The sequence below is a fragment of the Protopterus annectens genome, chromosome 8.part1 (assembly GCF_019279795.1).
Source record: "Protopterus annectens isolate FY-2018-M chromosome 8.part1, PAN1.0, whole genome shotgun sequence".
In the NCBI taxonomy this organism is placed as follows: domain Eukaryota; kingdom Metazoa; phylum Chordata; order Ceratodontiformes; family Protopteridae; genus Protopterus; species Protopterus annectens.
This window is the reverse complement of record NC_056742.1, coordinates 404,574,103-404,599,494: the sequence shown is the minus strand read 5'-3', so window position 1 is coordinate 404,599,494 and position 25,392 is coordinate 404,574,103. Positions and strand designations below refer to the sequence as shown.

At 38.7% G+C, this 25,392-nt stretch overlaps 1 protein-coding gene across 4 annotated transcripts in view; it reads left to right on the top strand.

Moving 5' to 3' along the window:
* ZNF423 (zinc finger protein 423) overlaps positions 1 to 25,392 on the top strand; it is a 1,297,648-nt gene that overhangs the window by 117,115 nt on the left and 1,155,141 nt on the right. Inside the window, exon 1 of one of the 4 annotated variants that reach the window (XM_044081971.1) lies at positions 16,619 to 16,763. The exons of the other annotated variants lie outside the window; for them this stretch is intronic. The gene's annotated coding sequence lies outside the window, so the exon portion shown is untranslated. Of the gene's footprint in view, positions 1 to 16,618; positions 16,764 to 25,392 lie in introns of those variants that run through there. 4 annotated transcript variants of the gene reach the window in all.

The following is a 25,392-nucleotide window of genomic DNA, read 5'->3' as shown; positions in this document are numbered from 1 at the left end:
CAAATGCTATGGAACAACTTGTTACCACTCCCACAAGAGGGGAAAACATACTGGACCTGATCATCACCAACATGGGGACTCTATGCTCCAGACCAGAAGTGTATCCCTCACTGGTAAGATCAGACCATAAACTAATCTCACTGGATATTCACATCCCGACCCCAGCCCCTGCCCAGAAAACCACAGTGAAAAACTTCTCTAAAGCAAATTTCACACTCCTCAAAACCGAGGTGGAATCCTTCAAAGCCCCTGGGCCTGTGGAAAATACAGCCCAGACCGCAGAATCCTTTATAAACGCATTCTATGAACACCTTCAGGAATGCATGGATCATGCAATCCCAAATAAAACCAAGACCCAATCCTCCAAAGGCAGGCGTCCTGTCTGGTGGACCCCAGCCATAAACAAACTATACAATAGAAGGAGGAAGCTGCTACATGATAGAGCAAAATCCCAAAAAGGGAAGGCATCTCTGATCAGTATTAGCAAAAAACTACAGGCACTCATAAAATCGTCTAAGGCCAGCTTCGAGAGAAAAATTGCACAGGACACTAAGGATAATCACAAGGCTTTCTTTAGTTATGTTAGGAACCTGGGTGGGAATTCCCAGATATGCTCAATTAGTCCAAAATGACAAAAAATACACCAAACCCACAGACATTGCCAACATCCTAGCTGACAGGTTCAGTGCAAACTTCTCCCCACCAAAAGGGCAAATATCTATCCCAACAGAGTGCTGCCCCCCTAACATCTCAGATGCTCAGGTAAGAGCCCCCCTCTCCAAAGCAAAAAACACAGCATCAATGGAACCAGCCGGTGTCCCGGGCTGCATCCTACATGAACTCCAAGAAGAGCTAAACCCAAACATAAAACTACTGTTCAATCTCAGCCTTACTACAGGATATGTACCTAAAGAGTGGTGTACAGCAACAGTGGTCCCTCTCCACAAAGGTGGTGCCTCAACGGATCCTGGAAACTATCGCCCCATAAGCCTGACTAGCTTGGTCTGCAAAGCTATGGAAAGGATCATCATGGACCTCATAAATAAAGATATTGGGGACCTACAGACACTGGATCCTACCCAGTTCGGCTTTGTTAAGGGCAGATCCTGCCTCTTAAACCTGGTCGATTTCTTTGAAACAGTCACCAAGGCCATTGACGAGGGGAAGGTGGTCCACCCAGCCTACCTGGACCTCGCAAAAGCCTTCGATACAATACCCCACTCAGGCATTATAGGTAATCTCACCAGCTTAAATATAAACCTCTATGTCACTAGATGGGTTGCAAACTGGCTCAAAGACAGAACCCACATGGTTAGAATTGCTGGAGCCATGTCAGACTCCAAACCAGTTACAAGTGGCGTCCCACAAGGCTCAGTCCTGGGACCTCTCTTGTTCGGTATATATTTCTCGGAGGTACAGGCCAACATGGAAGGACTGTGGCTGACCAAGTTCGCAGAAGACTGCAAACTGGGCACCATAATCGACTCTCCAGCTGACACAAGCATCCTCCAAAAGGGCCTCATAGAAACAGACAACTGGTGCCAGAGCCATGGCCTCAAGCTAAATGCCAAAAGTGTATAGTCATCCCCTTTGGCAAAAACAAAGTGACCACAAATTACCACATAGGTGGTAATCCATTAAGTACAGAAGAAGTAATTAGGGACCTGGAGACCCAAGTTGATAGCAATCTCTCATTTGACAACCACGTGGCCAAAGTGGTTAGAAAAACATTTTATATAGCCCAACTAATCATGAAAGGATTCACATCTAGATCAGGGGAGGTCATCGTGCCTCTTTACTCATCCCTCATCAGGCCCATAATTGAGTACAATGCCCCTTTTGGGATGTACCTTACCAGACACCTGCAGCAACTGGAAAGACCCCAAAAGTACCTCACCAAGAGGATCAAAGGGCTCAAACAGATGCCTTATGCTGCCCGGTTAAAGAAACTCCAGCTCTACTCAGTGGCATACCGCCTGCTCAGAGGCGATCTGTGCCTGACGTATAAAGCCATGTCCAACCCGGAATTAATGGACATGCTGCACCTCAGAAAATCCAAATACCATTGAGCTACGTGCACGAGAGACTTGAACCTCAGCACTGAAATAAATAGGACATGCTGGAGGGACAGATTCATAACCCAGAGGCTCCCTTCACTCTGGAATAAAATCCCAGTCCAGGTTAGGCAGAGTCCCTCATTGACTCTCTTCAAGAGGAATCTTGATGAGTGGATGGGAGATCGTAGGTTTACCCCGGGTATTACTTCTGTGTCACTGTTAGACAGAGGCACAGTATACTAACCTCGAAAAAGGGCATAGCAAAATTAATTTAAAATGGGTGGCGAAAGTCAAACACACTCTGGCTAGGCTTATAAATGCCCTAGGGCAGATAGCCTAGTATGAACCTATGAAGAATACTATTTAAAGTATTCATTATTTGCCAGTATTGTATCACTGAGGAACGCCATTGGGCCGAAACCAGTTTGATTCTTTGGTTTTGCCATAGTGTATTAAAGGGTATTATATATACATTCACTCTCTGGTGCTGGCCTCATTTTGACTTTTAGGCTTAAAAAGGCCCTTGTGGTATAAGTGTTCACTAGATTGTGAACCTATGAACATCTCTCAGTTTGGATGCTACTACTATTAAAAAAACAATGCAAGAAGGTGTGAATGTAATCTCCCTTATTCTGTGTGACTCAAGAAGTAAATACTTGCAGTAGAATTTTTAGACAGGTGTCAGAATAAGATTTCTTCCTGAACATAATTTTGCCAAAAATGGCTTATTATGCCAAAATTCCTTTGCCACAACTAATTTTTACTCGGGGATATCCTTCTGGATGTGTTGTGGTGTTCATATAGGGTTGCCACCTTTTCAAATCCTTTTCAAATGCCCAAAGTAGGACATTTTTGGTATAAATGTCAGATTTTGCAGGGCAAAACATACCCACGGCCAGTATAAAGGACAGAACTTCACTTTTTTCCTAAATAAAAGCTTATTCTTGTAGCATTTTAGTTGCATATTCTGTTTCGTATAACATTTAGGTGTTTCAGATGCAGAATAACTGTTTTATGCAACTATTACATAAAATACAGGAAATAATTTTGTCCTAAAATCTCAGGACATTTGCCATTTTTTTTTATTTTTTTTGCAGGACACAACTGACCAAAGAGGGACTGTCCCTCGCAAAGTGGGACAGGTGGTAACAGTATGTTCATATGGTACACCATCTATGTGTTTTGTGGCATTACTAACCCTTGGATTATTCTGAGAAGTGGTTACAGCAGAGTGTGCAAAGTCAGGGAAAACTAATCAAGAAGTGAATGTGTTTTTGCCAGGTTCCCCTTTGAGTGACAATAAATGAGAATCAGCACTTGGAAGGAAGTGTAAACATGTAAGTCAATATGCTTCCACGTGCAGCAGTACAGAATAGCAAGACAAAAATATCTTGCGCAGTTTGCATTTATGAAGTGTTGACTATTTGATAATCTGCTCTGGGTTGTTGATGCATGCCTGTCTACAGCTTGTCTGTTACTCTAACTAGCTGTAAAATGTCTTTTGATCATAGCACGCCTTTTGCTTTTTACTAATTAAAAGAGTGAATGCAGCCTTTGTTTTAACAAAAAAAAAAAAAGCATGTGTTCAGAACACACAAAAATTAGCAATTGTAAGCTGTTTTTAGTTTTACTAATCAATTTATGCCAAGTGTTAATCATTTTCACATTTGATTAACAGTTTCACACTTAACTGCTATTCCTTTTCAGCATATTTACTATCTTGCAAATAAGTAATAAAGCTGAATCAGTTGCTGGATATCACAGTTCTTGAAATATTTATGATGATAAGTTTTAACATTTGGCAACAAGAGTAAATGATTATATTTTACATTGTATGAGAAAATAATATACATTATTTATATCATATGGATGTATAATTCAACTGTGTGTGTGAATACAAATATATAAACTCACATATTTCTGTTTACATAATTAAAACTGATGCACATACGCAGCTACATAGTGTATGCAAATTATATCAGTCTCACGCATACAAATGATACAGTTGCATTTTTTTATTCTGTGATGTACAGCATATATGACAGGTATCAGAATCATTACGCATTTGCCCTTTGTCACTCACAACTCCTTTATGTATACATTAATTGTTTGAAGGGCACATTTTTTTATATATTTCAGAACATTTGCATCATTTGAGTTTCCTTGTTTTAAGAATGCTGACAAATCATTACAAGTTAATAAAGCTTTGTTGTTCTTGGCTCTATTTGATGCCTGCTGAGCATGATTTTTTAAATAGAGTTTGTCTTTCTCATTGCTGGTCATTTTAGGCAACCTTTTTTAGAGACCCAGACATGCAACAATAGCAGAAATTCCATGCCTCCAGCTTTAAAGCAAAAGCACTTTCGTTAGTTAAGTTTGTAGAACAGCCATTGTATTGGCTTTGTTGCACTTTGAAAATTTTATGAAACTTTTTTGCTGTTCCTGCCTAAGCATCTAGCTTTTCCAGCCTCAAGTTAATCCGTTTGTTATCTCTGTCCTGCTTGGCAACACTTTAGCATCAGGCACTGTGAGAAGTCATCTCCGCTCTCTAAGTCGAGTTTACATTCATGGAGTCAAACGTATTTTTGCAGCAAGTACTGAAGGACAAGGGTCAGGAATGTGACAAACAGTGTATTGTGGCTGGCTTACAGTGTTTCAGTGTTGCCTAAGCCTTCCTGGTGTTGTCTGTCAAGCATATAGCAGTTTGTGATGCCAGTCTACCTGAGGATATGCATTATTACTCTCCTACACCCCAACCAAAATGGGGTGCCAAACCTGTTTTCCATCAAGATGACAACATAACCGTCTTCCAGTGGGAGCACAAGCTGTGGAACTTGAGATGAACCCTCATCCACATGGGAGTTAGCTGGCACTCAGCTGCTTCCTCCACGAAAAGCTTGTGAGACCCACTGATTGAATCCTGGTTGGCTGGGGGCATAGTCATGGTTTTATCCATCTGAGCCATGGATCAGGTAGTGAAATTTGTTAGTTTGCTAACATCATGACATCCCTTTCCACATGTCACACATGAGCTTAGCAGAGCATGTGAATGAGAGACATTCCAAACATATCACAATGAAGGGAAAATAAAAAACATCCATTTATCATGTGGGAATGTGTTTTTTTTTCTTGCTGTATTCTGCTTATACATCTTCACGCATATTTCAAGCATTGCTTTTTAAGAGAAGGAACATAATAAAGGTGAAATTATTCTTCTCCTCTTTAATATCGCTTTGGTTTCCTTCCTATTTGTCATGAAAGTGCCTACCTTTTTTGAAGGATGGCAGACTGTCAGTTCATCACCTTCACAACTGGTATCCCAGAAATAGGACTATTGTTTATGGGAAGAAAGTAGTGAGGATAAAATGTATTGTAGTTTTTCAGAGGTTGGCCAAGTAGATTTCTAGTAGTTCTGTTTGTTTAGTAAAATATTTAACAATCACACTTAAAATGTTTGGCTTTAGGACTGACAATGACTCCTATAGAATGACCTCATCACATTTGATTCTTCAAAGTTGTTTTGTTTTAAAAGCATTTCTGACCTACCATCAAGGGCATCTCTGAACATGAGAAGTTCCGGAAATTTGCTAAATTCTAATTGGTGGCAACCTAAGGTGTCCTCATTTTCCATTATGCACTTAAATATCTCATTACTCATGGCCACCCTGTCTGCTATGCAACATAGTTTCATAACTGGATATGGGATAGAACCTGCTTTTATTCAGCATGAAAGCAATCTTGAGGGCTACAGATAAGTGTCATCTGACTGGAAGCTTATATTCCTGGATCTTTTCAGAGCCTTTTTATGTGTTTTCGGCTTCTTCTTAGAAAGTTCTAACAACTTCAGCTGGAAGTGTCATGTAACAGTTCCAGAGGTACTTGTAAGAGATGTTCCATATAGTTTGGTGATAGTCTGTTATTTAGCTCAGTTCTGAAGTAAATAGGTTCATAGGTAGGTACTAGGCTATCGGCCCTAGGGCCCATACAAGCCTAGCCAAAAAATGTACTCTGGCTTTCGCCATCCAAGAAAATTATTTTCCTGTGCCCCTGTCGAGCAGAGCCACAGAAGTGATCCCCGGGGTGAATTTCCCATTTCCCATCCAATCATCAAGATTTTTCTTGAACAGTGCTAATGAGGAGCTCTGTTTGACATAGATAGGTAGTCTGTTCCAGAGTATGGGAAGTCTGTGGCCCATACAAGTCTAGCCAAAAAATGTACCCTGGCTTTCGCCACCCAAGAAAATTATTTTCCTGTGCCCCTGTCGAGCAGAGCCACAGAAGTGACCCCCGGGGTGAATTTCCCATTTCCCATCCGATCATCAAGATTTTTCTTGAAGAGTGCTAATGAGGAGCTCTGTTTGACATAGATAAGTAGTCTGTTCCAGAGTATGGGAAGTCTCTGGGACAGGAATCTATCCCTCCAGCATGTTCTGTTTATTGTGGTGACAAGTTTTAGGTTCCTAGAGCATGTAGCTCAGAGGGATTGGGATTTCTTTAAGTGGAGCATGTCCAACAGCTCTGGGTTTGACATAGCTTTGTATGTTAGGCAGAGATTGCCCCTGAGTAGGCGATATGCAATGGAGTAAAGCTGTAGTTTTTTGAGACGGTCTGCATAGGGCATCTGTTTGAGGCCAGTAATCCTCTTTGTGAGGTATTTCTGTGGTCTTTCCAGTTGTTGTAGATGTCTTGTGAGGTACATACCAAAAGGGGCGTTGTACTCTGTAATGGGTCTAATGAGCGATTAGAGGGGAAAAACGACCTCTTTTTTTCGGGATGAGAATCCTTTTGTGATGAGATGAGCCACGTAGAAGGATTTCCTGACCACTGTGGCGATGTGATTATCAAAGGAGAGACTACTGTCCACCTGTGTCCCAAGGTCTCTTATCACATTTTTGGCATTAAGTAGACTACCAGCTATATGGTAGTTCATGGGTACAGAGTTTTTACCAAAGGGGATGACAATACACTTTTTGGCATTGAGCTTCAGGCCATGGCTTTGACACCAGGTATCTGTCTCAGTGAGGCCCTTTTGTAGTTTGTCACCAAACTATCATTAGGTGAAATACAAACATTACATTAGTTTGTCCACATTGTTAGGAGTTTTGATTATGGCTCCTAGTTTGCAGTCATCTGCAAACTTTGTTAGCCAAAGACCTTCCGTGTTGGCCTGCACCTCAGAGAAGTAGATACCAAACAGGAGAGGACCCAGGACTGAACCCTGTGGTACTCCACTTGTCACTGGTCTGATGTCGGATTTGGAATCCGCTACTTTCACAGTGTGGGTTCTGTCCGTGAGCCAGTTGGCAACCCATCTTGTGACATAGGGGTTTATACCTAGTTTAGTGAGCTTATCTATAATTCCAGAGTGGGGGATGGTGTCAAAAGCCTTGGCGAGATCTAGATAAGCTGTGTGAACCAAATATTAAATCCCATTACTATGTTCATATGTTAGTACTAGGCTAACTGCCCTTGCGAGCCATTTTAAGCCTAGCCAATTATCCCTTGTGAGATTCAAACCCTGCACCTTGTGTTTGTAAGGCAAACACCTTAACCATTAGGCCACCCTAAATCTCATAGGTGGGGTACTAGGCTATCGGCCCTAGGGCCTATACAAGCCTAGCCAAAAAGGTACCCTGGCTTTCGCCACCCAAGAAAATTATTTTCCTGTGCCCCTATCAAGTAGAGCCACAGAGGTGACGTTTCCTTGGTTTTTACAGTCTTTGTGAATTACCACCTGAGATGTTATGTAACAGAAGGATGTTAGTCCGCCAGTAAGGTGGTAGGCTGCTTCACAACTTCAGATGTTCGCAGACAACATTGCAGCTCTGGAGAGTATGTGAATGTAAATTTGCCTATGTCACAACTGATAACTCAATAAGGGTGTTTGAAAAACAAACAAAACAAACAAAAACATTGCAGCCCTGGGCTGATGTCTGTGAACTAGAAGCATGCTTGAATGCTAGTAATCCACTAGCAAATGCAGCAAATCCACGCCACTGCGTTTGGGCCCAGATTCTTAAAACATGCACATCAGTTTGTGTTTAAAATGGACAGGGGAAGTTTGTAGATGCCCTAAGTCACAGGCATATACCAAAGTTGTTCTAATCCATTGTCATTGATAATCGGGAAATGTGGATCATGAATGGCTAAGCTGAAAAAGGCTGTAGGGCCGTTAGCCTAGTAACCTCCTATAACATAAAAAATGATTTGCTACAAGGAGTTTGTGAGTACTGTATTCTGATATGAAATTTGCTATATCAAGAGCATTCTCTTCTCCTGTAGTCTATACTGATCTGTGGTAACCTACTCTATCCTCCCTTTTAAATGGAAATTGGAAGACTATATCATAAAATGAACAGTAATATAAATAGAGTGAATATAACATTCTGCAGCAGGGCCAATGAATATTTTATTTAACGTCTTTATAAGAACTGAAGTCAGTTTTATGGGAAAAACAAGAGATTTTTTTTACTTCTAGTGGAATTCACTTAGAGCCAGTTACTAAATATTAGGTGAGTTTAAGAAGTATACATTTTATTGGATAAGAAAAGTCCCATCAATTTATGAAGAGATAAGGGAAAATCTTAGAGTTACGCCAACACCGGGAGTTTAAAACATATGCTGAATGTCTACGTCAAAGTTGCAACAGAGTTTTGTCACTGAAAGATGGTATAAAATAAGGCTAGTGTACATACTTTGGATAGTGTAATGTACAAGTAGCAATATGGAACAGTGGAGTGGAAGAATTGTTGCTGTATATATTAGTAGTCTTACTACAGTGAAGCATGTGCTTTTCTAGATCTGTTCTAAGGATTAAATGCTATTCTTCTAGATATCCAGCTGGCAGACAAGCTGACGTTTCTACTTTTTGCCTTTAAGGCACCAGGTCAGTTGGATTATATTTGATTGTCTTTATTTAAATATTGTTAAAAAAGGATTTGCATCAAATGTAGCATCAGGTAAAAGTACTTTTGTAGGGATTTGTCAATACCCATTGGAAATTGAAGAAAGTATGAGGATTTTTTTAACACAAAGTGAAGTAAACAATATTTGTGAACTGGGAAGGTCTTTTTAGATGTTTTGCATAAACATAAATACTTTGATTACCCCTGCTAGGTAACACCTAACACTGAGTGGAACCAGCCATATTGTAAGGTGAGAAATGAAAGGGGGTGGAATCAAACTGAGGTTTAGGCAGGTCATTCCAGAAATGTCATCTGAAGATATTGACTTGCTGGTATATGATTGGAAAGTATCATAGTCTAAAGGTGCAGTCAACTTTCTAACTCAATGGGTATGGAACAGAAGGCAGAATCTGGAAGCAAAACTTGTAACTGAACTGATGGTTAGTCATCAAGAACAAAATAGTTATCCTGCCTGAGGAGGAGAATGGGCTTAACTTTGATACTCTAATCTTTCTAGACCAAAGGGTTAACTTTATAAAAAAAAATCATCTAGGGTAACTCACAGTGCTACCAAAGTACAGTGCATTCCCAGTGTGATTGAGATAGCAGAGATTGGGATTATGAAATGCACATTTTTTGAGGAATGCAGTTGGACACTGTGGACCTTATTCTCTTCTTGTATTGTATGTTGTATGTCTGTGTGGAGACAAGTCCCTTCCTGTGTTGTGTGTGTTTGTAGGATAGTGTGGTTTACAACTGCTGCTGCTTGTAGGGCAGCCCCCCCCCACCCCCCAACACCAATGCGCACTGTTCAGTGAGCTGCCTTGCCTGCTCCATAGCTCTCAAACTCTTAGCACAAAATATTTTGACAGAGCCAAAAATGGGGGGACAAAACACCCAAATTAGGGACACATTTTAAATATTGCTCTTATAAGCTTACAACGTTGCTAGAAAATAAAAGGTCTTGTGTTACTATGCAGTTTTGAAGGTTATGAAGTCAAACTCAAATGACTGTCATTATTTAGTGAATTCAGTCCTCAATGATTTGCCATAAAAAATCACAAATTTTATGACAAGCCAAATATAGGAGGCGAAAATCTGGATATTCTATGAAAATCTGTACAGTTGAGAGGCATGGCCTGCTCCTGTATAGGTTATGGTGTGGCCAAATTTTCCTGTGTTTTTCCAGCTGTTTAAAACCATCAGTAGGGATGCCAGCTAGTTTATTGCTCAAAAAGTCCTCTGCAAAACACTAGATTCACATGTGCTTGTTATATAATCGGTAACCGAAGTCTGCGCACTTGTGTGATCCAGAGCTTTTAGTTGCTACACTTCGAGCTATGAAATGATGTATCAAGTGAACAGCAGAAAGAAGCAGCAGTGTCTGTACTTTTAAAGCACTTAAGATGGTAGAAGGTGTTGCTTTGTAAAAGGATTATTATAATACAATGAAACATATTGTTTCTGATTAAACACAAGATAGTAAGTACAGTAAACTCTCAGTTAACCGGCACCCATGGGGATTGGTAGATGCCAGATAACTGTAGTTTCTGGTTGCTTGAGAGTTACTATTAAAATAGGCCTGACTAGTACTGTACCCTATACTATTTGTTTGGTTTGACTTGTCCTCAAGTTGGGGAGAAAGGGAATTTATTCCTAACCTCCTTTTTAAAACTCTAAAAACATAATGTATGTTTCTGTGTGTGTGTGTGTGGGGGGGGGGGATGGCAGAAAGTGCAATACATGAAAATTGTACTGTATTTCTTCTAATTTTTTATTTATTTTTTTTTTGCTTGTTGCTTGACTTCTGGTTAACTGAGAGTTTACTGTATTTATATGTAATGCCTAAATGTGCAATGGTTAAATGAAATTCTTGTGACTTGACACACACACTGCTGCTGGAAGCACAGTTCTCACAATGATTGTATTTATTTAACATGCTTAACACATTTTCACATTTGTGATGTAATACCCTTGTAGAAGTATTGTTTTAACACATTTTCACATTTGTGAAACACAAACCTGCCTGCATACAATAACACGGAGAGTGGAACCCTGCACAAACCAGTAAAAGCCACTGCAAGTTCTACTTTTATCAGCAGACTGTGAGCAGTGTAGGTCTATTATAATCTTCTCTCTATGATATTCCTACTGATTCTTCTGCTGTGCACACTACTGGACCCCCCTTTTTTTTCCTCCCAGTTACTGTAACAAATATATATATTTTTCCAAAGCTTTGCATTTATTTTATATTCTTATTTTGTATTTATCTTGTATATCACATTTCTTTTATATTGTTATATTTTATTCTCCCGTTTATTGTAACAAATATATACAGTTTCCCAAAGCTTTACATTTATTTTATATTCTACTGCCCTGATGTTCTACTAAATCTGCTTTTGAAGTCACACAGATAAACAGACACCTTTAGGTACTGACCTGGGGAGGCTGGTTGATTGTTTTTCTCTTCTCACAGCTTTCTCCAAGTTCTGGTCCATAGCCTCCCCCCCTTTTCTTGTTCTCCTAACATAATTCTAGTGTAAGTTTCCTAGCTCTGTCAAACCTGTTTTCTCACAGCTTTCTCCAAGCCCCGGCTCTTAGCCCCCCCAATCTCTCAGACTCCTATCATAATCTTATTGTAAGGTTCCCAGCCCTGTCGATCCTGTCTAATCCCTCCCTCCCTCTTCCTCTTGAGAGTTTACTTATTCCTCCCCTGAGCTGCGGCGCAATCTTTAAATACTAAAAACCTCTGCCTGACTACACTCCATTTCTGTGTGTCCCACGGGCATCCCTCAGTAGTGTGCACTTACTGCATGTCCCTTTCTAACCCCCCTGGCATAACTACATTATTTTCCTACTTCTCAGTGACTGCAGCTCCCCATTGGTGCATAAATAATAAAAACAAACAGAAAGGTAACATTCAAACAAAAACAATAGGCTACCCTATTTCTGTAGTTGTTAACCTTCTCACTGATTGTTTTCTGTTTGGCGACTGCTGCTCCTCCCGGAAGGTGTACTTTAGCCACTCATTCCTAACTCTTCTCAATCAGCAAGCCCCCCCCCCCCCCAAACCAAACGCATCAAAACCAATCCCTGCCCATGGTTATCAAAAGATACTAAACTAGCCTTGCACCAAAGGGACAAAAATGGAAACAATATCAAAAACATAAAACCCCTAACACCCTCCTAGGGTCTAAACAACTATGAAACTCCGCAAAAAAACCTAATAAGTAAAGACTGCAAAGCCCACTACTCCAGTCCTTGCACTCAAATCCCCAAAAATTCTGGGACTCCATCTCATCCATGCTGCATCCTGGCAACAAAGAAACCCCTGCCCAGGCCCCAACCTCTACAACCTTGAAACAGCCAGTCAGTTCAACTCATTCTTCATAGACTGCACAGCTAAACTATCAGCCTCCTTCCCAACCCCCACCTCCTTCACCACCACCACCCCCTCCTGCCCCAACCACCATCCCAATCATCAACCTTCCTCCACATCCTTCTGCCTCAAGCCCATCCCCACAAGCACTATAAAAAGACTTCTCAAACTCAAACCCTGTCGCAATGTACCCGACAACATTCCACCCATCTTCCTCAAACAATCTGCAGACAGCATCGCCTATTCCATCTCTATTCTTATAAATACATCCATACAAGAATCACAAGTCCCTTCTATCTGGTGCCATGTGTATATCATCCCCCTCTGCAAAGGTGGAAAAATACTGATACCACCAACTTCAGGCCTATTGCCATCCTTTCCTGTCATTCTAAAATACTAGAGAAAACAATACAAGCACAACTCTTAGCACACCTAACACTAAACAATCTCCTATCCCCTACCCAACATGGCTTCTGTCCTGGCCATTATGACTGCGCTTTTTTCCTTTCTTGAAACCATAAGTCTCGAACGCGACTCGTATCCACACTATTCCTAGATCTGTCAAAGGTCTTTGACACCATCTGACACACCCTACGTATATCCCAACTCTACACCCTACACCTCTCTCCCACCACCATCACCTGGTTTTCCAGCTACTTGTCAAACTGCCAACAAACTGTCCAATGGAAAACTTCAACCTCCCCCTTCCTTCCCACACCCACAGGTGTCCCACAAGGTTCTGTTCTTGGCCCTCTTCTCTTCAACCTATTCATTAACAACTTTTACTAATCCATCCCAGACTCATCTATCATCCAATATGCAGATGACTCAACAATCATTTGCTCAGCCTTCTCCCCCTCCAAGCTCCTAGCAAAAACCCAACTAGCCTTCTCCAAAACAGAAACCTGGATGCAGTCTAACGATCTGGCACTAAATGCAAATAAAACCAAACTAATATTTTTTTCCTCTACCAAAAACGCCATTGACAACTCCACATTCACCATACAGAGCCAAAGCAACACCCTCCTTGAAATTGTTCCCAACACCAAGCTTCTTGACATTATTATTTATGAAGAACTAAAATTTGACACCCACATCCACTCCGCAGTCAAGAAAACCCACCAAAAGTTAGGTCTCCTCTACAGGCACAACTGCTTCCTAAGCCCCTTTACCCGTCATACTCTTGCATCCACCTTCCTACTCCCCTTCCTTATGTATGGTGCCCCTCTTTTCACCAATCTCCATCTTGGCCTTCAGTCCAAACTTGAATCCTGCAACCACAAGATCTCCAAATTTGCAACCAATTCAAAAAAACTCATCCCACCACTGCCATTCCCTCCTCACCCTCAACTGGCTTGAACTACCCAACTTCCTCAGTTACCTACAACTCACCATTGCCCACAAGCTTATCTTTAAACCTGCCAACTGCCCAGCTCCTGCTACTTCCTTAAAACCTTACATTCCCAACCGCTCACTCAGATCCAAAAACCAAAATCTCCTTCAGGTCCACAAACCTGCACGACATCCTGGCCATCTACTGCTGTCCCACTCCTTAGCTAAACAGTGGAACTCTCTCTCCACACACCTACGAAACCTACCTAACCATACAAATTACAAATCTCAGCTACTCTCTCATCTTTCTTCCAAATGGGAATGCCCTTGCCACGCTCCAACTTAACCCTCTCCCTCCATTCCACCTTGCACGGACTCATCCAACTACCTCTATTATTACTTCAGTCCCCCAAAAACAATCCCTCTCCTACTAAAAACTAATTTTCTCTCTAATATCTACTGTACTATACTCTCCAATCTCAAATATACTATTACCCTCTCCATGCATAATATTTTCCTAACCTACTAATGGCTGGTAGGTATATATTTTGAAATGTTAAACCTACAATTGAGTTTATAACAAAAATATTCACTTTATGTTGTTGTATCTTTTGGCTTTTCCCGGTTAGGGGTCGCCACAGCGTTAACTCCGGTCCGCTAATGATTGGCAGTTGATTTTTACGTACCGAGTTGCCAGCCTGACACACAACCTTCAACGAAGGTACGCCCATTCACGCGTGTCTCCACACACAAGACGCTTTAGCTGAGAATCGAACAGGTCAACGTCTTACTGTGAGGCGGCAATGCTACCGCAGCACCACCACACTTTATGTAAATGTTGAAATTTCTGTACTGAATTATGTCTTTTCATTTTTTGTAACATTGTGACAAGCCAATTGCAAATGTCATGGAGCTTATCTGTAAATGTTTAATTAGCTGTATGAACTATGTCCTTTTGTAACATGTGAAATGTAACTTGCAATTATTGTGGAGCTTTTCTCTCCAGGCCTCCACTGAAAATGGGCTCTTCTTGGCCCAGTGGACTTCCCCGGTCATCAAACTTAAATTAAATAAATGATGTGAAACCCTTGTAGCAGTATTGTTTTAACACATTTTCACACTTGTGATGTGATTCCCTTTTGTTTTAATACATTTTCACACTTGTCATGTAGTACCCATGTAGTAGTATTGTCTTAACACATTTTCACACTTGTGATGTAATATCCTTGTAGTAGTAGTATTGTTTTAACACATTTTCACACTTGTGATGTAATATCCTTGTAGTAGTAGTATTGTTTTAACACATTTTCACACTTGTGATGTAATATCCTTGTAGTAGTAGTATTGTCTTAACACAGTTTCACACTTGTGATGTAATATCCTTGTAGTACTAGTATTGTTTTAACACATTTTCACACTTGTGATGTAATATCCTTGTAGTAGTAGTATTGTTTTAACACATTTTCACACTTGTGATGTAATATCCTTGTAGTAGTAGTATTGTTTTAACACATTTTCACACTTGTGATGTAATATCCTTGTAGTAGTAGTATTGTTTTAACACATTTTCACACTTGTGATGTAATATCCTTGTAGTAGTAGTATTGTCTTAACACATTTTCACACTTGTGATGTAATATCCTTGTAGTAGTAGTATTGTTTTAACACATTTTCACACTTGTGATGTAATATCCTTGTAGTAGTAGTATTGTTTTAACACATTTTCACACTTGTGATGTAATATCCTTGTAGTAGTAGTATTGTTTTAACACATTTTCACACTTGTGATGTAATATCCTTGTAGTAGTAGTAGTATTGTTTTAACACATTTTCACACTTGTAATATAATAGCCTTGCAGTACTATTGTTTTGCATTACACGTGACAGTGCCTCTTACCAAGTTACTAATGTAATCTTGGTAATGGTACTACTATGTGAGTGGATATTGTGTTTCTATTTATAACACTACATATCCTCCCTGGCTATGGTCTGGAAATGAACTGTTACATGTAGCTTGATTATTTACAGAGGTGACATACAAATAAATAAATCTGGTACAATAATAATGCATCATAGTAAAAGTGCCTTTTGCTTTACTTGATCCTTGCAGTACTAATAGGACCATAAAATGCAACAGTGATACATCTGGGAAAGTGCTACTGTTTATTTATTTTATTAGTTTGCCATGTGGCCCAGCATTTGCTTGCTATGACCAAACTTTCCTGTCCTGAACGTCCAGTAGCTAATTATGTCCTGTTTCTAACTGTACCAACACATTTACGTGACGTAGTCTGACTAACCCATGTATCGTTACCCCCCCCCCCCGTTTCCCTACCTTCACAAAACAGTTTGCATCCTGTACCTTTCATTCTTTGTAAATGATCATATAGACCCCTGTTTACCTTACAGGAGGCAGGGTGCTGTGGGATGGATTTAGGCACCAGTAAAAAAAAAAAAAGGAACAGCTGTAAGGTTTTCTGGTTGAAGAGACTGCTACAGTACAAAAAAAAAAAAAGGAAAGAAAATGTGATTAATCAGTGTAAGCCTGAACAAATTCCTGCCATGTAAAACAGTCCCTGAGTATATATTGTAGTGTGGAAGGGTATGAAACCTTAATAAATTTGCACATATGTAGAAATCCATGCTAATTTGCAGACTGGAGAGACACTGTTGATGTACTGGCAGCTCTTTTCACCCCCTGATTACTCTGAGAACTAATATCTGCGTAGTATGCATTATTAGGCGTACAGAGAATGCTGTGCTCCAGAAGGCAGCCTAAACCTTCAGGGATGTTGTCACAGATTGCAGGAAGTCAGTAAGGAAATGATGTAAAGTCACAAAAGCTCTGGAGAGTTTCATCAGTTGGTTTTTGCACTACTGGTAACCTTGGCTGTCTTCATTTTTTTCTGGCAAGAACAATATTTAAAGCTTCTAGTAGTTAAAAAACCAGAGGAAGCTGTCACATCCTGAGTGACTTCCTGCTTGCCTTAGCAGCAGATTTCTGTTGGTGATGTCTCTCTCACAAGGGGATGCAGTCTAGGGTACTGCAGAATCTATTGCATCCTGTTCTCTTTACCTGATAATCTATATGTAAGTGATTTATTTTTATCTGATAAGCTAGAAATTTGCAATCAAAACCAGAATTGACTGACTGCATAAATTACTTTTCACAGGGAAGGATTAGGCAAGTCACATGTCATTGCTGTTATTTTGTATTTGCTCAGTATATTTAATAATTCTGATTTGCATTGGGTGCTGTCTTCCCAACTTGCCAGAGCAAATGGTGTTTTCTGCCTTTATTCAGGTAGTACAATTCAACTTACTAATTAAAATTTACTATTTCCTGAAGCTTAACCACTTGCTTAGTTCATGAGCAGTCTCTTACCTGGTATGTTAGCTCTTTGCACAAATAGTCACGTGTCTTTTGGAAATGAGCTGTTTTGTTTTTTACGATGAATTCCAGAGACTGAAAGTACATTTTATGATTGTATTCCCCACTGTTCCTAATTTTGTCCCACAGGCATCTTTGGCTAATACTAGTGATTTCAGCTTGCCTTTCAGAAGCACACATGACACTTTCTAAAAAGCCTTTGGTAGATGACATGGAAAGTGGTGCCATAGCATTTGATGGAATTCATGGCCAGAATGAGATCCTGACCTTTCCAGTCACTGTCTTTCCCTGCCCTCTCTATTTACTCCCCAAAATGCACATCTATAGCTGTCAAGGACAAGAAAGAATACCGTTTTTTGACTTAGATACACCACAGCATTTGTTGACCTTTTTTGGGAGGTGTACTCGGTGTTTATTTTACATCTATAACTATGGACAATTTTGTCTGGACACCTGTGAGACTCTACTGCTTTTTCCTTTTGAGGATTGGAAACTATCCATACCTTGTTTTTTTTCAGTTTTCCTTTTGATCACTGATGATATTGATCATTGTGTTTTTCCCCTTTTTTATACATGGTATAACACGTTTTTGTATTTTAGAAACATCGCCCATGTTTTTTGTTGAAAAGTGCTGTGGGATGTTTAGCATGCATCTGTTGACTGGTAGTGGTGGGTAATGGGCAGTTGCATAGTGAGTAAGTTTAATCATGGTGTGAGTAGGACCAGCTGTACATAGATTTTTTTGAGTATGAGATTTTGCTGAAAGAGTGCTGAATTATGAATGGTTGATATGATATACTTAAGAAACCATCAAAGAGGGTCCTCTTTCAAGTCAACTCCTATGGTAAGAATCTTTCATATTATGCTACTCAGTAAATAAGGAAATGTTGACTGTGTAAAGTGTATGCACTGGTTGGTTGTGAGCCTTAAATCTTTCAAAACTCTGGATAAACATGATCATTTTGAAACTTTGTATAAATGTTTGAAACTCTACACTTTGAAAGTGATTCTTTCTACTTGATATTAATATTTCAGGATTCTGTTTGGTATTATTGAAATGAACTGATTTTGTGAATCCTTAAAAACTCATTGTAATCCTGTAAATGGCTGAAAATGTATGTTCTTTGCTGATTCTGGATCCTGTGAATATGAGAATTTTGCACTGTTGTACATGTTGCCCTTTCCTTTCTCATTCATTAATATTTATATCACTTGGTTCTTGTTTACTGGAATTTAAGTTTCTGTGAATCATTGATAACTCTGCAGCATAGTACTCATTCCAGTCCCCTTCTCTCTATTGTCATATTTTTATTTGTGTCTCGAGATTGTGTATTCCAGTATTTTTGAAAGAGTTTCCCACGGATCCACTGAAAACTCTACTATGCAGTTGTACTTTTTTCTTTTCCTTAAAATTCATACTGCCAACATTCTACACTGCAGTATTCAGTTTTCATCTTTTTTCCTTAGTATTTATATCTCAAAATTCTGTGAGTACTTGTATTGTAATGACAGAAGGAAATTCTACAAATCTTTGGATGAAAACCCTAAACTGTGGTTGGCGACAGCGTCAACATCTACATTTTTTACCATGCACGGTTCACCACAGCAGTACTGCTGAGTAAAAGTGTGCACCTGTTTAGACTTTTGCCAAGGTAATGTGAGCACAGAGTTTGTTTCCAGAGCTTTACAGTCTGAAGAGAACCTGCTTTCAAGTAAACAGCATGTTTTCCCTGTGAAGCTCAGTATAAATTAATGAAGCAGCAACCTTCCATGTGAATAACCATGAGTCAGGTTGCGGATTGTGCGGTAGAGTTGTGTAACCAGAAAAGGAAGCCATTCAAAGAGTATAATAGTTACCTTAATACCTTTCAGTAAGAATGTAGTCATTATTGCACTAACTAGAACTCTTGGTTTAGACTTGCATGTTTTTTCATTATTTCAGGTTTAATGCTGAATAGCATGCATCATATTTAATACACAATGCAGAATAATGTGGCTATGTGGAAAAAATAGTTGTCCACAGAGAGAGAGAGAGGGTCAATGAAATGGAATTCTTCAAATCCTGGTTTGTAAGTCTTGTAGTCTGAATGAATCACACACCAAGGAAGTATAACCTACTCTGAACTGCTATATTCATGGAGTTAGTTGTATTTAGTTGGGGTGATGTTGAGGGTTCCCTTTCCCCACATTGGAAAGATCCATATTTTGGTCAGATGTATAGGACTCATGACCATAAACAGGACTAGAATATTGAGAGGTGAGAAGAACAGTTTGCAAACAAGAAGATAGTCGTGGCCAATTCACTATGGTCTGTGATGTAGGAAAAATAAGCCTGAGATTTTAAGGCATGATATTATTAGTGCTTTTGCTTAGAATATGAGTAGGATATTTTGAACAATGTCGAGCAGTTAATGAAAGTCTAAACAGAGGGGCTAAACAATAGCTCACTGAAGTCAGTACTACTGTTGTCTTTTCAGGAACTCATTTGGCTATTTAAGCACTTTTGAGAGTGAAGCTTAGGAGACTGACTTAGTCACATCGTAACTGTGACAAAAGGCGACAGCATTTTTTAAACCACAAAATGCTAATGTATATTCTATACAGTACAGACCGCAATCTTCCAGCAGCTTTTAGGTTGATTCACTTATGTGTTGAAAATAGTATAGGAGCTTCTGTGGTATATGTGAATCAGGCTTTTTTGTGTTAACAAGCATTTGCATCAAGTAGCACATTGTGGCAATATTTTGTGGGTTTGGTTACATGAGCACTGTTTCTATATTTATATCTACACAAGTAATAAAGTATATGGGATTTCCCTATGCCGAAAGACAAGTGAAGGAGCTAAAAGCTTTATTAATTTATGAATTAATATTTTCCAGATACTCTAAGCTGCCGAGTAAGACAGAACCAATCACCTGACATTTTACCAAACTGTGCTATAATATAACTTTTGATTTTGATGTTGTAAACCCAAGACTATAGATAAAATCAGGACTGAATGCATGTCAGAAGAGACTATTTCTTTTGTCTATGGCCAGAGCTTTGTTAATTTGCTACCAGGATGAAGAAATTCCTTCAAAACTTGGAGACACTATCATCCAGAAGCATGCCTTCCTCTCTGTCCACTGCAATCTGCTCAAATTTTAGAAGCAGGGTCACTTCAAATTACCCACAGATAAATAAATGATTTATGCTTCACTTTTGCTGTGGCTGGTTATGGGATATAAAGCAAGTTCCACTTTCTTCTGCTTCTGCATTGCAAGAATTCACTTATTCTTTTAAGATGTTTAACATTTGGTAACTGGGAAAGCAGTGTGGCCTGTGGACCCTTTTCAGCCACTATCTGGGCCACAGAGGCTGCAGTTTTCTAATATGTTCTATCCCTGCCTTAACTACTAACCCTATATCTTACTGTAGAAAAACCCTTCCAATAACACTACTGCTATTCCAACTATTCAGGGCTGGAGTTAGTGGTAGGGGTAATCGATTACAAAAGGAAATTCTGTTCCTCTTGCAGTCTGTTAAGTTTCAATATTTAGGTTTTTGATAGTACTGGGTTTAATCTTTTGCAGTTTGAACTTTAAGTGTTGTGATCTTTTGAAGGTAAACTATCTTTCTGTATGTGTGTGTTATATATGTATTTGTAATATGTATATGAAAATGTAAAGACATTGTGATACCTTTTGTTAGACCAACATAGGTTTTGTAATTATTCAAGCTTTTAAGCTAGCATGAGCTATTAGGAGTTAAGTTAGTGATGTTAACATCTCCTGACAAATGGCTCATTCTTTGCTTGATTAATTGCAAAACCTATATTTGCTCCAATGAAAGGTATTACGTTACATCTATGTTCCAGTATCTTTGTGTTTTCTGATAGTGGACAACATGGCATTTCTTTGCTGTTTCTGTATATGTATATTTTAGGGAGGGGAAAAATGTATATGTAAAATGTCTTTTTTGCACACAATGTACATACATATATATGTATGTGTGTATATATATATATATATATATATATATATATATAGACTGCGGTGGTGGTGCTGCGGTAGCATTGTCGCTTCACAGTAATACGTTGTCCTGTTCGATTCTCAGCTAGAGCGTCTTCTGTGTGGAGACATGCGTGAATGGGCGTACCTTCGTTGAAGGTTGTGCGTCAGGGCCGGCAACTCGGCACGTAAAAATCTACTGCCAATCATTAGCGGACCGGAGTTCCGCTGTGGCAACCTAACCGAAAAGCCGAAGACACAACAACAATATATATATATATATATATATATATATATATATATATATATATATATACACACACACACACACACACACACACACACACACACACACACACACACACACACATAGAGAGAGAGATACATGTATGTATACAAGTTTTAGAGAATAATTTACCACTGTCCTGTTTAATCCCTAGGTTCTTTTTGTGAAACCCTATTATGCTTCTGTTTGGTAGCAGCATGAAGAGAGCCAGAGACTGGCAAAGGTGGCTTAAGATTACTAGACAAGGAGTCGAGGCCAGAACAAGTGAGACAGGCCACTATTACATGAGGTTGTTTTGGTGTACATGACTCTTGTTTTTTAGCTTCTTGATGTTTGACTGTTAAGATGCTAGTATAGAATCTGGAGGACAAATTGCCAGTCACTATTTGATGCGAGTATGTGACTCTTACTAGGTTAGAGTTAGTTCAAAAAACTTACGGTTAAACTGATTGTTAACTGGGTAAGTGAAAGGACCTTGCTGAGTAAACTTGTTTGTTTGTCTGGCAGGTAAATGAACTCTTCTGAGTGGACCATTTTAAAACCTAAGCTGGACCGAAAGCAAAAACACAATGCAAAATGCCATCAAGAAGGCAGTTATTTATTGCAATATACCATGTCCAGTAGAATATGATGCAGATGAGATGCATTTTATTTTCCAGATTCCCGGAGCTGCTGAGTGAGACAGTAACATTGTCCTGGGGGGTGGATTCTGGCTCCCATGTAATGATTTGCTAATGCATGAATTAAGTCCCTGGGGAAGTTGTAATTTATGACTGTTGCACATTTAGAATAAAATGTATGCTTGCCAGTTAATCCACCAATAAGAGGAGTCCCTTGGAGTTAGCATTAACATACAGAGTGTTACATTCAATTAGATCAGAAGAGAACCCTTTGGCATTACTGCTTACAGTGCAGCAGAATATATGCAGGATAAAAGCATGGCTATAACAGTATACATAATATAATATTCTAGGAATGGAGCCAGACTGATGCATAATAAGGGCATTGAAGGGTTAGTATTGGGAGCAAAAATTACACCAGATAATGCAAAAGGCTAATGGAGGATTTCTGCAAATGGAACTTTACTATAGAAAGAATTTGTCATGTGCCTAAGTACTATTGTGTAAAATTTTATTAAGGCCACTGTCATTAGATTATAAAACAAATTTGACTCCTACAGGGATGGATAACATGACCTTTTTGTTTCCAGTCAAATACTTTGTTTAAATGTGTGTGTTTAAACTGTTTTTATATGTCTTTAATTGTAGATTGAGAAAATGTATTCCTTTTCAGTGTTGCCCTACTTGTTGATTAAGGTAGTTATTTGTAGTAGGTTACGTTGTATAATATGACTCCAAAAATACATTTTCACTTGCTTTGTCTTTAGTACAATTAACTGAAATGAAATAATATAACTTAAATATTGATCAATATAAATATTCATTTTGTGAAATCTGTGTGAAGAAATTTAATATTTGGCTAACATAGTTTTTAAATTATTATGTGCAAAAAGATTAATGTATACAAAGCCTTGTTTACACTTTGGATGAATTCCTGGAAAGCTGCATTATTTATTTTTCAGCATTGTGTGTAACTGAATAAATTTTAAAAATATTGAATTGAATTTGAACATTAATCACATTAGTCTGGTTAAAATTAGTCTCCCCTCGAGAAAATGGTGAGTATTGTTAATAACTGCTTGGGTTCATTGTTTGATAAATATGTGTAGCTCTCAGGTACCCACATCTGGCTAAAGGTATGGTAATTGTGTACCTAATGGAATACAGTTGCAGTCCAAACGGACTGAAAACAAATAATAAACCTAATAAATTAACAAGCCCAGACATGTTGTTTCCCTGGGTACTCGGGGAGCTTGCCAACGAACCTGTAAACCCATTAGAAATATTTTTTTAATAACTCCTCAGATGTATAGTAGTCCCTAGTGATTGGTGGCAGCAGCTGTATAAATAAGGTTACAAATCCTAGTCACCCTGCAGGCCTGCTGACTGGAATGTTCTTATAAGTAGATGACATGTTGGACTCTGCTGCAAGAAATTACTCAGCAGGTCAAAACTAAAATAAAGGAGTGAAGGCAGTGCATACTTATGTTGTAGCTTGGTTATAACCATCCGGCTTTATCTTAAAAGTTGCTGAAGTGAAGTTCAACACTGGTTCAGAGGCTGCATGCAAATATGTGTATGTTGTATGCATAAGTTGTCTGCATTTGTAAGTCGATAACTATAGATAATGTATATGTATATAATGTTTTATATATATATATATATATATATATATATATATATATATATATATTTTTTTTTTTTATATATAATAAAATATATAATTAAATATGTACATTTTGAATGTGTACAATAGTTCACTTTAAGTCTTTACTGGTGCATTCAGGCCAGTAAAGCCAAACCCCGCTAACACCAGTAAAGACTTAAAATCACGGGCATTCAGGGGCCATTTAAGTGAAACACTGCTATTGTCCTTGAGGGGTCATTTGCATATATCTCATAGGCCTCCACAACAGGAGGGTTATGATATTACACTGTGAAGACTCTAGCATTGTTGGGTCTTTCTTGTAGTTTATAATTAAATGTATGATATAATGATATATATGGACATAATATATGAATCTAAGGCTGTTGACAGCAGTATTTTACATAATTTTATTTGAGGATGACTGTAATTATTAACTTTTGCTTAAAAATCATATGAACATTGTTCACCAGAGTTGGTAATGCTGTCTTATTTTTTGTGATTCTCCAGCAGTTGCATTTGACATTTTATTTGGATAATGAAATATGTACACACACAAGTATTTAGTACAATTTGTCTGTCATTTAAATGTAATGTTGACCACAATCACTGGAAACTTGTGTATGCTGTGGTGCAGACCAGTAATGTGAACAGAGTTGTTTAACGTCAGCTTCGGTTTCTGAAGGTTTTTTTTTTAATTTTTTTATTTAAGAAAGAGAAAAATGTTATCTACAAATAGTCATTTTTGTTTTTCTCCCTTGGCTGATAACATTTTAGTAACAAGCTATTCATGGTTTATGGTACATAGAGCTCTTTTTCCATTGCAGAGAACAGCAGTGACAGATGACTGCCAAGCTTAGATACTGTATAACAAGAGATGCCGTTTTATTAGATGGGTAATATGCCTTTTTAATTATGTTCACATATATGGGGTTCCTTGTGATGTTAATGTATTTTAATAAGGGGCACAACATTTTATGTGTACCATCAAAAGCTTTATTTCCAGTGGAGCTCAAACTTTTGGGAGTGATTCAGTTATGTGAAGTTTCTTTTTAATGTCTCATCTGCCTTGTTGAGCAGTATATGTAAGTTAAGGCAATAATTTATGCCTCTTGGATTTCATTGGCAGTAATATTTGTGGTCTGTATTTAATAGTGTCATAGGCCTGTATGACAAAGAACATTGGAACCGGTTTATCTTTTAGTGATGTCATCGGCATTGACGAGTGCCATTGTCTTTGGAGTACTCCTTCCTCTAACTCTGTGGGTCATGTTTACAAGAGGGCTGATACTGCTCATTGTATCAGTAGCTTCATATCCTTCAGAAAATGCATGCTAACACAAAACCTCTTATTCCAACAATGATCTACATTTATAAGAGTAATATTTAAAAGATGTCCCTATTTTTGGACCTCTGTTTTCCCATTATATTGGGCTTTGGCCAGATGTCTTGGATTAAGAGGTTATGAAGTATATTGGCAGGAAAAAAAAAAAAGCAATAGAGATTCTCTTTTCTCTCTCACTTCTCCTGCACTGCACTGATGTGCAAGTCCCATGGTCATGCGCAGTATGTCAGTAAACAAGGAAAAACACAAAGGAACACATTAGCGTCCTTATACAAACACCTTGTTTAAGAAAGGGAAGCAATTTGTTTTTAAAATAATGACATTGTATTACAGCAATAATCCACTCCTCTTTGTGGGTATATCAGAATTTACGCGCAATTGTCTTTGTTTAATCACGAGGGTGAAACCACTCCAACCATGGGTAAATTTTGATAATACCTATG